The following is a 15,557-nucleotide window of genomic DNA, read 5'->3' as shown; positions in this document are numbered from 1 at the left end:
TATGGCTAGCCAGTTTTCCCAGCACCATTTATTAAATAGGGAATCCTTTCCCCATTTCTTGTTTTTGTCAGGTTTGTCAAAGATCAGATAGTTGTAGCTATGCGGCATCATTTCTGAGGGCTCTGTTCTGTTCCATTGATCTATGTCTCTGTTGTGGTACCAGTACCATGCTGTTTTGGTTACTGTAGCCTTGTAGTATAGTTTAAAGTCAGGAAAACACATGAAGAAATGCTCATCATCACTGGCCATCAGAGAAATGCAAATCAAAACCACAGTGAGATGCCATCTCACACCAGTTAGAATGGCCATCATTAAAAAATCAGGAAACAACAGGTGCTGGAGAGGATGTGGAGAAATAGGAACACTTTTACACTGTTGGTGGGACTGTAAACTAGTTCAACCATTGTGGAAGTCAGTGTGGCGATTCCTCAGGGATCTCGAACTAGAAATACCATTTGACCCAGCCATCCCATTACTGGGTATATACCCAAAGGACTATAAATCATGCTGCTATAGAGACACATGCACACGTATGTTTATTGCGGCACTATTCACAATAGCAAAGAGTTGGAACCAACCCAAATGTCCAACAACGATAGACTGGATTAAGAAAATGTGGCACATATACACCATGGAATACTATGCAGCCATAAAAAATGATGAGTTCGTGTCCTTTGTAGGGACATGGATGAAACTGGAAAACATCATTCTCAGTAAACTATCGCAAGGACAAAAAACCAAACACCGCATGTTCTCACTCATAGGTGGGAATTGAACAATGAGAATCATGGACAAGGAACATCACTCCGGGACTGTTGTGGGGGGGGGGAGGGACAGCATTAGGAGATACATAATCTAAATACGAGTTAATGGTGCAGAAATCAACGGCACAATAATATAAAACTGCACATTGCAATTACCTAAAAAAATAAAAAAAAAAAAAAAAAAAAGAATAAGTTTGAACACTTCATTCTTCAGAGAAAAACAAAATTTCTCTATTTAATGTTTGTTTCCTGGAAGAGAGAAAAGTTCCATGCATGAACTTTAGAAAATATTGTGAAAGAACTCATTCAAATTAAGCTGGAGCTCTTCTTCTCTTGCTTGTTGAAGAGGAAATTAGAAATAATTCATTAGCTTGGCTTAGTGGCTCACACCTGTAGTCCCAGCACTTTGAAAGGCTGAGGTGGGTGGATGGCTTGAGCCCAGAAATTAAAGACCAGCCTGGGCAACACGGCGAGACCCTGTCTCTACAAAAAATCCAAAAATTAGCTGGGCGTGGTGGCACGTGTGTGTAGTCCAGGGTACTAGGAAGGCTAAGATCGAAGAATTGCTTCAGCCTGGGAGGTGGAGGCTGTAGTGAGCCGTGATTGTTTCACTGTACTCCATCCAGCCTGGGCGACAGTGAGACTCTGTCTCAAAAAAAAAAAAAAAAAAGGAAATTTTTTTTTTTACCAAATATTATTTTTTATTACTAAGGTCTAGTCACATTAACATCAACTTAATTTCAACTTTGGTACTAAATCAAGCTTGAGCTAGGTGTGGTTAAGGATTAGGAAAACTAATTTTAAAACCTTGAATGAATTCTAAAGTTAAGAACTTGCCTCTGCAGCATAGAGAAATTATAGTTTCCTTTTGTAATAATCCACAAATTCTGTATATGTTTATAATATTGATTTAATTTATGAAATAGTAAAACCTTAATATCTTGAAACAATTTGGCCACTATAAACTCACTTTTTGAAAGAAAAACATGAATGCTTTTATACTTGGACACAGACTCTGTGTCAGACATTAGGGTTATAAACATTGAAAAACATTCCTGAAGTCTAGTGATAAGCAAAGCAAGCAGAAGGTTTACAATAGACATGACAAGTACTAAACTAGAATGTCTAATTTTCTGATCTTATATTGATTGTTCTTTCCTCTTGCTCACTATCGTCTAGTCACATTATCTCAATCACAGCCTCCCTATCTCTTGAACATCTTCAGGGATTCATGCTTGAGTATCTTTGCACTTACTTTCTCCCTCTGATAGGAATACTCACTGATAAGGTTTGGCGTTTGGCTCTGTGTCCCCACCCAGATCTCAAGTCAAATTGTAATTCTCAGTGTTGGGAAAGAGAGCTGGTAGGAGGTGATGGGATCACGGAAGTAGGTTTCTCCCTTGTTGTTCTCATGATACTAAGTGAGTTCTCTCAAGATCTGGTGGTTTAAAAGTGTGTAGCACTTCCCCCTTTACTCTCTTTCTCCTGCTCCACCATAGTAAGACGTGCTTGCTTCCCCTTCACTTTCTGCTATAATTGTAAGTTTCCTGAGGCCTCCCAGCCTTGCTTTCTGTGCAGCCTGCAGAACTGTGTGCCAATTAAACCTCTTTTCCTCATAAATTTCGTAGTCTCAGATGTGTCTTTGTAGCAGTATGAAGACACATGAATACACCCCACTCCCCCAATATCTTTCAACCTTGGCTTCTTATTCAGGTCCTAGCTCAAGTGCTGCCTCAAAGAGGCCTTGCCTAAATACCCATTTCCCCACCCTCCCCCAGGCATTCTTTGCCCGGTCATTTTGTTGTTGTTGTTAATTTTCTTTATCTGAAAATGGCTTGCTTACTAATTGGTTTCTTGTGCCTTGGATTTGTGATTGTAATTATAGAATTAAGTTCCATTAGGACAGTGCGGGGGTCTATCTTGTCCACCGCTGTAACTCTGGTGCCTAGCATTTTGCCTTGCAAATAGCAAGCGGATGCTCAATACATATTTATTGAAGATGAAGGAATAGTGCTGTGGGGAGTAACCACAGCCATCAGGGAAGCTTCACAGCAAAGGTAATGCTTAAACTGATGCTTGATGGATTCCATTTAAGATATAGGATTAACATCAAAGAAATGCAAATCAAAACCACAATGAGATGTCATTTCACACCAGTCAGAATGCCTATTATTAAAGTCAAAAAACAACAGATGCTGGCAAGGCTGCAGAGAAAAGGGAATGCTTTTACTCTGTTGATGGGAAAATAAATTAGTGCAGCCACTGTGGAAAACAGTTTGGAGATTTCTCAAAGAACTTAAAACAGAACTACCATTCAACCCAGCATTCCCATTATTGGGTGTACATCTGAAAGGAAACAAATGGTTCTACCAGACAGGTATATATACTTGTATGTTAACTGCAGCACCATTCACAGTAGAAAGACATGCCCTCAACCTACATGCCCATCAATGGTAGACTGAATAAAGAAAACGTAGTACATATAAACCACAGAATACTACACAGCCATAAAAAATGAAATCATGTTCTTTGCAGCAATATAGATGCAGCTGGAGGCCATTATCCTAAGCAAATTAATGCAGGAACAAAGATTCAAATACCACACCTTCTCACTTAGAAGTGGAAGCTAAACATTCAGTACTCATAGACATAAAGATGGCAAAAATAGACACTAGGGACTACTAGAGGGGGCAGAGAGAGGGGAGCAAGGGTTGAAAAACTAACTTTAAGGTACTGTGCTCATTACCTGGGTGGCAGGATCATTCATATCTCAAACCTCAATACCACGCAATATAGCCAGGTAACAAACCTGCATGTGTACCCCCTGAATCTAAATAAAAGTTGAAATTACAATAAAAGCAAGCAACAAAAGCCAAACAACAAAAGCAAGATGTGCTTCCAAACAAATCAAACCAAAAAGGCACAAAATCTATAATCTCCTTCTGCTCCTATTTTCTTGAGGCTACCACTGTTGACCCCCTGGTATAAGTCATTCCACCTGGTTCTCTACTCTCCCGCCAATTCTACATCACAGACACAGAGAGAGGGGCAGCTTCTTTTTGTTTATTTGCTTTAAACTGTTGTTAATGCCATCTTACAAAACCTGATTTGTAATATGCATATTATCCTATAGATTTCTTTGCCGTTTTGACAAAAGGACATCCTTGTGGACATCCTTCAAGACAAGAGATATAGTTCTAACTAGAATTTTAAATAGGTGCATTATATTTCATATTAAACATGTACCACAGGCTAGGCACCATGGCTCACACTTATAATCCCAGCACTTTAGGGAGCCGAGGCAGGAGGATCACTTGAGCCCAGGAGTTTGAGACCAGCCCAGAGAAAACAGGGAGGCCCCATCTTTAAAAAAATTAAAAGATTAGCCAGGCAGGGCAGCACAAGCCTGTAGTTCCATCTACTCAGGAGGCTGAGGTGGGAGGATCACTTGAGACTCGGAGGTGGAGTCTGCAGTGAGCTGTGATTGTGCCACTGCACTGTTGCCTGGGTTACAGAGCAAGACTCTGTCTCAAAACAAGAAACAAACAACCAAAAAGCAGCCATAATTTAAAAAAAAAAAAAACACACAGCGTTAATACAAACTGGGGACAAGTGGAAGAGGGAGTTGAAGCAGGTTTTCACCTTGATGGAGTACATGTACGTGAGACCATTTGCATAAATAGAGAACAGAAAATAGTCCCAGCTATCCAAGGGAGATGGTAAGCAGTTTTGGATTAGCTGAGTTTATGATACTTGTGGGTCCTTCAGGTAGAAATGTGCTGTGGACACTTAGACAAAGGGAAAGATGTCTGTGTTAGAGAGATTTCTGCTGCTGTTTACGTTGTAAAGCCACTTGGGAGAACTGCCAGTGAACTATACCTATGCATAGATGCTTCAGAAACCAGTAAGATTTTTTTTTTTTTGGCAGGGAGGGGTAATTTATGGTACATTTTGTGAAAATTACTGAAAGTGTGCTCAGACTGTAAAACATAAATGTAAACTTTTAAAAGCTTAAATCCAGTTTATCTAATTTCTTTCATAAAAATCTTCCTTCATATTCTATCTAACCTCAGATCAGCCTAACCCAAGTTGAAATCAAAATTCTTGACTGCTTAGATTCCTGAAGATGTGTTTATGTGTTAACAATTGCGGCTTTTTTCACGTGTGCATTCAAATTCTTAGGGTGGGAGGAGTGTTAAAGTAAATTGCAGTTTGTAAAAAGTAGACAAAAAGAATTCAGGACATTTAAAACTGTAAAACTGTAAAAAGTAAATTTTTTGACAGAAGGAATGAAGAAGTTTCAGAACTTAGCAACCAATGTAGAATTACCACCCATATGATTTATGACCAAGAAAAAATGCTTTGCTTGCCAAGTCCTTCCGAGGAAAATTCACTCACCCACCCTTTCTTGGGCCTGTGGCCCTTCTCCCTCACCAGAACCAGAAGGAAACCCAGCTTCATGGAGGAGAAATTAGTGAACTGACAATCTGAACCTGAGATTGTAGGGAGGAAGCAACAGAACTTCAGGGGATGGCAGAAGAAAGAGGGAAGAGACAGAGGGTTAGGATGACCTAGTTGACAAAGGGAGAAGGGGACCCAAGAAAAGAGATTTTTGGATATCCACCCGAAGTAGACTCACTATGTGGGAAGCAGCTGAAGGTGGATAAGAGGGAATAACATTGCACTTCCCTTCACGCTTGTGTTCTTGGTTCTCTAACCATAAGATGTTTCTCTCATGAATAGCGGAAGCCTTTCATTACCCTTTCAACTCTTTTCAACCCGTTCACAGTTTAGGGATTATAGCTGGAGGTTTTCAGGCACTGACATTTTGATGCAAAATGAGGCAAATCCATGCAAATGGAAACCTGACAATTTTTCTTGGAACTGTCCTGATTTCAACTTTTAATATGAACAGTCTCAGAATTCTCTTAGGTTTTCCCAATCACAGAATCAAATTCTTACTGTTTTATTATGATGCCTTTGAGGATCAACCAAAGTAAAACTTTACAATGTTTAAAAAAAAATGACTAGGACACATTTTGACTCCAGCAAGTTGTGTAATTTAGAATGAAAAGGCTATATACAACACTGAAATCAAGAAGAACTTGAAGTTACAAAGTGCACTTTTAAAAGGAACTGTAATAATATGTAAATGATTATGTGTCTGTGAAGTGGGGAGAGGGAACCTCAGTTTTTTAGTTCTGTTTTCTGACAATATTTCATTACCAGTATGTGGTAGAGTAACTGGCAAATGGTGTGGTTCAAAACCATTTGTGAAATAAATTAATCGCCTCAAAAAAATCACAAGCTGATTTAGGAAGTGTAGGTGCCATTTTTACAAATCGTTCTGCCTGAAGAACAATTTCATACCTGGAAAATGCTAGAATTTAAGGGATAGTAAAATGAAGATGAGTCAGCAAAAAAAATCAAGAAGGAGAGTTCAAGAAGAAACCAAGTGAACCAAGTGAAGCCAGGAAATAAAGAGATGTCAAGGGATGAAGCCCTAATCATATACATTGGATGTGCAAATTTCTAGGGTTCTAGGCACAGCAACGAAGGTGAGCATGATGGTTAGGAGACCGAATTCTGGAGCCAAACTTCTTCGGTTCACATCCCAGCTCCGCGGCTTACACTGTATTAAGTTATGTGGTGTCTTAACCTTTCTCCACCTCAGTTTCTCATCTGTGAAGTAGGGATACTGATGATACCTATGTCACAGAATTGATGCAAGGGCTATATAGTTCCTGAGCTAACAGTGGCTGTACACGGAGGATGCCTGCTTCAAATGTAACTTTATGAGAAATGAAGGCTTATGCAGTCTAGTCATGATTTAGACCTGGAGTCTCCAACCCCAAGGTGCAGACTGGTACTGGTCTATGGCTTATTAGGAACCAGGCCATACAGCAGGAGGTAAGTGGTGGGTGAGCAAGCATTACTGCCTAAGCTCTGCCTCCTGTCAGATCAGTGGTGGCATTAGATTCTCATAGGAGTGTGAACCCTACTGTGAACTGCACAAATGAGGGATCTAGCTTGTGCATTGCTTATAAGAACTAAATGCCCGATGATATGAGGTGGAACAGTTTTCTCCCAAAACCATACCCCCAACCTTTCATGGAAAAACTGTCTTGCAGGAAACCAGTCCCTGGTGCCAAAAAGGTTGGAGACTGCTGATTTAGACAGTCCAATCAGTGTTATTAACTACAGCTGTGATCCTATGTAACTCCCTTCATTTTTTTCTACCTCTGCTTCTTCATCTGTGAAACAGGAATAATAAAATCAGGTTCTCATAGCTTGTGAGATACATATTGAAATATTTTTACAAGTTAGAAAGTGCAACAAACATATGAAATTACTGTTAAATGCAAACACCTTCATAATTCTTTATATGTGTACTTCTATGACTTCCAGAGGACCATACCATCTAATGTCTGAAGTTTCTGGCAGGGGTTTACCTTCTTGGGTATCATTACAAGAATGAAAATACTACCCTAACATTTGAAAAGAAAAACCTCCTCATTATTATTTTTTTAAGAACCTCATTCTAAAGGCAAAGATCTTTCGCCTTTGATATAGTTTGGCTGCGTCCCCATCCAAATCTTGTCTTGAATTCCCACGTGTTGTGAGAGGGGCCTGGTGGGAGGTAATTTAATCATGGGGGTAAGTATTTCCCATGCTTCTGTTGTGATAGTGAATAAGTCTCACAAGATCTGATGGTTTTATAAAGTGGGGTTTCCATGCACAAGCTCTCTCTTTGCCTGCTGCCATCCATGTAAGATGTGACTTGCTCCTTCTTGCCTTCTGCCATGATTGTGAGGCCTCCCCAGCCACGTGGAACTGTAAGTCCATTAAACCTCTCTTTCTTTGGTAAATTGCCCAGTCTCAGGTATGTCTTATCAGCAACATGCAAACAGACTAATACAGCTTTCAATCAGCCCTTTCTTTTTGGGCCAACCTCCTCCTTCCATCTCTGCCTCTGAACTGAAGCAACTTCACAACTAGTGGTCAGCTGAAGAAGGTACCTAAATGGAGCACCTGAAAGCATAACCCTGGATGCTGCAGGCCCTATTGAATCCTAAGTTCTGAGGCGAAGGTCAACGGGACAGGAGAGTATTTTGCTTAGCTGTCAAGATGCTTAAGTTAACTTCAAAATCATATTGAGTATGTATGGAATTTGTTTTAACCATGGCATCATATCAGGGGATATGTAAATCTAGAGGTTTTTTTTGTTAATCCACCTCTTGGTTGGTAAGACAAGCATTACCTTGTCTATAACTAGACAGTATATATGTTATCAGCTTCTTAGAGCATGTTTCTGCATTTCCCCAGTGTTACAGAAAATACCCATTTATAATTGTAAAATTCAAAATTCTTCCAGGGGGAACAACATTCTACTTTGTTAAAGCAAATTCGTTAACACAAATAAGCATGCGCATGCGTGCACGCACAAACACACACACACATACACAGACGTACTGGGATTTTAAAATAATTTCTTTTTCTTGTTTTAGAACAGCATTAACTACCAGTATTATTTTTACAGTTTTGTACCATGATGCAGATCAGTTTTAAGGCAAGAAGGAGGATAATTTTAAAATGTGTTTCATATGGTCTGTTTTGCGTGGTAGGATAATCTGGATAAATCTTCCTTTGAGACATTCCTTTCATTTATCTCTTTGTTTCTGCAACAACCTCCTTGTTCTTCACCTCCAGGAGGACAAACTTGACTTTTCCAGGGATTTACAATTATTTCCAGATGTTGAGTATAATACAAGATTGAAAGCACCATAATTTTCAAAAGTTCCTCACCTCTTTCATTTGTCCTTTATCTTTTAAACGCTCTGTTCATCATATTTTATAGAGTTATGTAGGTTGTAAGTCCTCCTGTGTTTGCTTTTGCATTTATAGTTCACAATTTGCTAAGTTTACATCTATTTTTACTTCTCTCATTGTCAGCATCCCCAGTGTCAATGGCTGAGTTCTTGATATTTTGTGTTCCTCCCTGAGACTTCCTGGATTCTCTAATACGAAGACACTGAACATACTCTTGGTGTGGGTTTCTCAGTGATGAAGGGGAGAATCTCTCATCTGTGCTGCCTTCAGCAGCTGTGTAAATACAGCTGGAAACTTGAAAGTGGACAGGGTTAATTGTAAATTGGTTTCCTTTCCCTTACGTGTTTCGGAATGCTGTTCTGAGAAAAACGAGCCGTGAATTTTAGTGGAGCCCTCCTGACTTCAACTTTTCTACACATATGTAAGCAACCTTCTGGGTTTGGATAAAGCCCTCGACATATAACTTCTTTAGCTTCAGGCTCTTCCTCCGACTTTGCACCGTAGAATATCCGAAACCTCATAACAAATGCAAATATTACAAATCCTTTACTCTTCCACATGTTTGCTGCAAGGGCGGTCTATTAGTTTCCCAGGGTTGTGATAACAAAGTACCACAGACCAGGGGGCTTAAACAACTGGCATTCATTTCTTGACAGTTCTGGAGACTAGAATTCTGAGATCTAAGGTGTCACAGGGGTTTGTTTCCTTGGTGTTAGATGTGTTTCTTCCCATGTCTTCATGTGGTCTTCCCCCTGTATGCGTCTGTGTCCTAATCTCTTCTTAGAAAGACACTAGTCACTTTAGATTAGAGCCCAACCATTATCACCTCATTTTACCTTAATTATCTCTTTAAAGACCCTATCTCCAAATACAGTCACATTCTGAGGTACTGAGAGTTCAGATTTTAGCATGTACATTTTGGGGGTGGTGTGTGGGGGGAGGGGACACAATTCAGCCCACAACAGGAAGAAAGCATGAGGAAAAGGGAGCTGGTGATAAGAAAATTACTCAAAGATAGCTACTGGAACATCATTGAATATGTGGGTTATACATTCAACAGGTATAAAATTGAACTCAATGTCACCCACTGATCCTCCCATAGGCACTTTTCTTTCTGTATTTTCTGTTTTAGGAAATCCCATCATCATCCAAGCAGTCACCAAGCCAGAATCTAGAATCATCTTAGACTCTTTTCTCCAGCTAATCTTCCATGCTTTGTGAACCCAGAATGAGTCCTGCAATTCTACCTCCATAATGCAACTTGACTCCTTCCCTCTTTTCCTTTCCTATGGCCTCTATCTTAATTTGGGCCATTCATAATTCCTCACGTGAATTACTCTAATATTCTCTGAAATTGAATTCATTTCCTCATTTCTACCCCTTCTCCATGCTCAAATCCATCCTCCAAATTACTCTCAGAATAACCTTCCCCGGAAAAAAAATCTTGTCACTTTCAGATTACATTTCTTCTACAGTTTTGTATTACTTTAAGAATAGCATTCAAATTTCTTAAGCATGAAATACAGTTCTTTCCCTTCAGTCTGATTGGTTGAACTTAGGTCACCTGCTTATTAGCCCATTATCAGATCCAATTCAGCACACTGATTGGCTAAGATAATTAGAATCTATTCCTTGGGGTCACCTTCCCTGGATCTAGCAGGCTGAATGGGGAAGGATGGAGACCAGGACAAAAATCAAGATTTCATTGAGAAGGAGGAAAGGGATAATGGATGTTACATATGTGATCAACAATGTATCCTGCAATCTGTTCCTTCATAGAATTCATAGTCTAGTGGTGAAGACAGAAAAATAAAGTCCAAGTTCAGGTGTAGAGTGATAAGGACAAGTGTAGAGTTCTGTACCTGGTGCACTGTGACCACAAAGACTCCTTTCTAAATGAGATCAGCAGTTCAAAGAAAGTTTCTTAAAAAGGCGGTGATGGCTAAACTGAATTTGAGAAGAAGGAGCAGGAGTTAGCAAACTGAAGAAGTGGGAAAGGGGCCTTCCAGCAGGAGGAATAGCATGTGGAAAGGCTCAAGGGTTGTGCAACAGTGTAACTCACTGAAGTGCTCTCATTCAGTCTGACCAGAGAGGACAAGAGATGAGGCCAGAAGGAGAGGCGGGGTCCATCAGGAAACATCATATAAGTTTTGTTCTATAAAGCAGTCTATAATACCTATTGCTACTGTATATGTAATGTTAACTTATACGCTAAACACTGTACACAGTCTCACATAATACAACAGTTTGGCACTATGGTATAAACTCCAATTGAAAGATGAAGAAACTGAGACTAAAAGGTTAAATGACTTATCCAAGGCGACATAGAGCTGGCTCTAACCACTTTTCTACTAACCTTTCACCTGGAACTCAAACTCATGGAACTAGTTACCCCAAGCAATGACACTGACCAAAAATTAATAAAGTTGCAGGAATATATAGATTTGAGATAAATTTAGCTATAATCAGGAAATACTTGAGAATGACATATCTAAGGGAGAAGAAAAATCCTGTGTCTAAAGTACATCCTCTTCTACTGAGCAAATCCTTCTGAGGGACTATTCTTTGGCATACTTGCCAGGGACAGAACCCAGGAATCAGGTTCTGACCCAGGGTTTTTATTTTCTTATACCATCTGGATGTCATCAGCCATCAGTCAAATTTCTTAGCTCATGATCTGCCCCTGCCTCTACCCAGAAGGCCCCTTTCCTCCTTCAACTTGCTGACTCTTTCTCATTCTTCAGAAATTCAGTTTAGGCCTCACCTCCCTTAGCAAACTTTCTTCGAACTGCTGGTCTGATTTAGAAAGGAGCCCTTGCATCCACAGTGAACCCTGTGCAAGAAATTTACAATCATCCTTATCACACTGCATCTTAACTTTGGCTTTGGCTGTCTCTTTACCCCTTCACCCCAGACAACAAATTCCATGAAGATAAGGACATTGCCTACTTCCCTTTCCTCCTCCCTATGAAAATCCTGATTTGGGTCAGGTCTCTGTCCCTCTTCAATGCAGTGCACATAACTCAAGGGAGGTTACCTCTTTCCACCTCAGGAAATGGATCTGATTGTTAGAGCTAGTGGTTCTCAATCAAGGATGAGTCTCCCTTACCCCTTGGAACATTTGGTAGTGTCTGGATACGTATCTGGTTGTGACAACTGGCGTTTCCTACAGGCATCTGATGGGTAGAGGCCAGAGATGTTGTTAAACATTATGCTATGCACAGGACAGCCTCACCCTCCATCCTTACCCCGTCAAAGAAGTATCTTGTCCCAAATGTCAATATAACTGAAGGGTCGAGACATCTTAGCTGAAGTCAATCTTTGTGTGACTTTGCTTCCTGACTGGTAATGGCTTAGGGATAATTATGTGCCCTAGATGATCAATCAGAGTGAAGTGAAGGACTGATATTCTATGATTGAGAGAGAGATGATAAGGTTAGAAAGTCAGACTATGGTCACACTGTGGCAAAATATGGCCTTTATCCCTTAATGGAGCAGGGGATACCATGATTAAAAAGAAATTTTAGAAGAGTGGGTCTACCTTACCACCTACAGGATAGATGGAAGAGGGCAGAACACGGCAACTAGGAGGACTGTGAGACAGCTATAGCTATAGTTTGAGTGAGGTGACATGGCATGAGTTTCTCATATATCCTTAAGTGACTAGCACATCCCCCTACACCTAGAGGAGGCTCAAGAATGTTTCTTGGATAGTTGGATGATAACCGTTTTCTGGAACACAACAGATAAATAAGCTATGAATCTGACCCAGTGTTCTTAATACTTAAAATTATCTGTCACCTGAATGTCTATCATTACAAAGAAGAAAAATTGGCCAAGAGAGGTGGCTTGTGCCTGTAATCCCAGCACTTTGGGAGGCCATAGTGAGGACTGCCTGAATCCAGGAGTTTGAGACCAGGCAACATGGTAACATGGTAAGACTCCATTTCTTAAAAGAAAAGAAAGAAAGAAAGAAAAATTAACATTTCTCTGTGAAAGAACATTTTAGGGAAGTTTTACATAAGCATTAAAGTCCCTGTGTATGTATGCGTGTGTATGTATGTTTCCTTGTAGAAGCAGCTTTTGAACAAATGTGGCTGGGATAGATTTTTGGTAGTCTGATTTGATGGTGTGCCCTTGGGGTTCTTTTCCAGCCTGACCCTGAGGTGAATGCCAAAGATCTCAATGTTGAGGTGCCCTTGAGCAGCGTGTTGGGGTTCCAGACTTGCAGATCAGCCCCCAGGCGTCTCCCCTCTCCCACCACCCAGCCTACGCCTTACACCTTTCTTCCAGTACTTCCCTGGCTGGTGAACTGGCCTGAAAGGGTCAAGGGAATTTGTTGAATTTTATATTTATTCCCTTTGTTCCTAGCTGTGGCTGCCAAATCATCTTATTTTTGCAGGAAAATTACTGTGATGTTTTAGATTAATTCAGAGAAGCTTTCAGTGGGCTCCTTAAACATCACACCCAGTGCAGTCTAATAGGCATTTGTTGTGGCAATGGCTTTGTAGTTTTAAAGATGACCTATAGTCCCAGCAACAAGCATACAGAGAACTCAATGCATTCTTTTAGAATTGTGAGTGTAAAGTATTGCTTTTTAAGGTTTGCTATTTCTGTACCCAGTATGTTACATCTAAAACATCATTCTGTAAACACATGTTTAAAAATTGAGTTTTGTAAATTTGCCTTATTTTCTTTGTTACAATGGAAAACATTGCTTTCAGTGATTAGGGGAAAAAGTGGATGGCAAATTTAGAAGACACTATGATCCTTTATATCTTTTTTTCTTGGCAAGGCAATTTAATTAGGAAATAATCTTCTCCTCTAACATCTGACAGTTACCATAAAATGATATCCTGCTTTGTTGGCAACAGAACCAGTTTATTTGAGTTTGTTGCAAAATCTTGAGCTATTACATTACTATGAAAAGATAAATTTTAAATACGAAAGACGAGTTTACAAAAATCAGAAATGGCAAAGCACTTTATTTTTTAAAGCAATCCTCGATTTTAAAAAGTACAATTTCAGAGGGGCAGGCAGTGGGGGAGCGTGTAGGGAAGGAGAAGGAAGCACCAGGGTAGTATGTCTTGGGCCCATCACGCCAGGCCGCAGCTCTGGCTGGCTGTGCGCGTGTGACTGTGTGCACGTGTGTGTGTGTGCACGCGCAGCCACAGGACCTCTGGGCCCGGCCTTCGGGGGCGCTCCCCGCCCCGGGCTTCCCCGCGGAAGAGAGCGGGGCGCGCGTACCCAGCCGAGGGGCAGGGTCCGACCCGAGGCCGTGTGCAAATCCATGCTTCGCGGACTCTTTGTGTGTCTGAGCGCGGCTCTGCGCCGCCGCAGGCACCATTTTCTGCTTCGCTCAGGACAGGCACATAAAAGGAAGGCGGCTGCCGCCCGTCGCCGTCCTCTTTTCCTCAGATGCCCTCTGCTGCAGGTTTATTATTACAGTACGGGCCGCGCCGCCTCTCCCCACGGCCCTGGCGGGCCGCCGGGCTGTGCAGCACCCTGGCCGCCTTCACGCCTGGCGCGCCCCCAAACCGCCTCCTCCGCCTCCTTATTTGTCTGAAAAGCAACCGCACGTCGAGGCGGAGAGGCTGGCCGGGGGCGGGGAGGAAGGCCGGGGGTTTGCGCGCGCCGTGCTCCCGGGGCGGGGCCGGGGCGCAGAGCTGCGGGTCCGCTTTGTCTCCCCGGGGCGCCGCGCGGTGCAGTGGGGGCGGCGCGGCGAGCGGGGCGCCCTGGGCGCGGGTGCGGGGTGTCGGGGCGCGCGCGCCTGTTGGCCGCTAGCCGACGGGGCCCAGAGCCGCCGATTCCTGCCGAGTAAGCAGTCTGGCTCCTAGGCGGCTGCACAGTGGCAGCAAGGCTGGGGCGCTGGCTCCGCGCCAGCTCCATCAGAATTAGCTCATTGTTCACTAGCACACCAGCGGGAGAGAGAGGGAAAGGGAGAGAGAGAGACTCTTAGAGAAAGAGAGAGACACACACACTCTTGGAGAGAGAGCGCGAGGCAGGGAGATGATCTCCTCCTCCTTTTTCCAAGGCTGCACTTCTTGGAAGTGAAGCCGGTTTGGGTTTTGTTTCCCTTCCCCCTCCTCCCTCCTCTTCCTCCACCCCTTTCCCCTCCCCCTCCCTCCCCCATCCCCCCTCCCCCCCAAGCTGTCTTTCTAGCATGTTGCCCTTTTTCAACCACATTTGTGTTTCAGGTGTAGAGAGGAGAGAGAGTGAACAGGGAGCGGGGCTTTTGTCTGTAAGTATATGCCATTCCTATCCCCGGCTGGGAGCGCTGCTTTCTCTTTTGTGTCGATTCCTTGCCGTTGCTCTTAGCTGGACCCTTCAACCCTGCAGAGTTCATGCTTCTTCCCTCTAAATTTTAAAGAGCTGAAGCGTGTACCTTGGAGAAATTCTGGCATTTTGGTCGTGCTGCATTCAGGCTGGAATTTAACTTGGGTTTTTTCTAAAATGCACAAGTTCAGAGGGATAAATGCATTCTTTTGGGAAGGGGTGGGGTTTTGTGCTTGTTGGTGTGGTTAATTTTGTTCTTCTTGCTCCTAAAGCATTGTTAGAAACTGTTGTGTTTCTTTGCATTAAATGCACTTTGGTGCATGCAAGCTTTTCCTCCCCTTTCATAAAATGAATTTGTGTCCCTCCGCCCTTACACTTGATTACTCTTTCAATGCTGCTGCTTCCGAGGGTCTTCTTAGGCATTCAATCTTGCAGCACTTTTTTCTGCATTTTCTTATAAAGCAGTTGAACTTTGGCGGGGAGGGCCTTAAAAATAAATGACTGTTTTTTTCTTGGTGATGATAATAATCTGATTTGCATTTATGTGTATCTATAATAACATAGGAAAACTCTAAGAGCGAATGATACCCTTTTTGAGAACTTCTAGTTTCTCCATTCATCTTAATTTTTGTCATAACTGTGTTAACAAAGAGCGGTCTTCTGATAATATAAAGGTTGAGGGTAAAT

At 41.9% G+C, this 15,557-nt stretch overlaps 1 protein-coding gene across 2 annotated transcripts in view; it reads left to right on the top strand.

Moving 5' to 3' along the window:
• The first annotated feature begins 13,759 nt into the window (after nucleotides 1–13,759).
• The window catches only part of NREP (neuronal regeneration related protein), a 29,227-nt gene continuing 27,429 nt past the window's right edge, over nucleotides 13,760–15,557 (top strand). The window contains exons 1-2 of one of the 2 annotated variants that reach the window (XM_004087420.3): nucleotides 13,760–14,028; nucleotides 14,792–14,835. The gene's annotated coding sequence lies outside the window, so the exon portion shown is untranslated. Of the gene's footprint in view, nucleotides 14,042–14,791; nucleotides 14,836–15,557 lie in introns of both variants that reach the window. The other variant, XM_012505372.2, reaches the window with a different exon arrangement.

Source organism: Nomascus leucogenys, chromosome 2, assembly GCF_006542625.1.
Source record: "Nomascus leucogenys isolate Asia chromosome 2, Asia_NLE_v1, whole genome shotgun sequence".
Classification (NCBI taxonomy): Eukaryota; Metazoa; Chordata; class Mammalia; order Primates; family Hylobatidae; genus Nomascus; species Nomascus leucogenys.
Note: the sequence above shows the minus strand (reverse complement) of the source record. Positions and strands in the feature narration are given on the sequence as shown.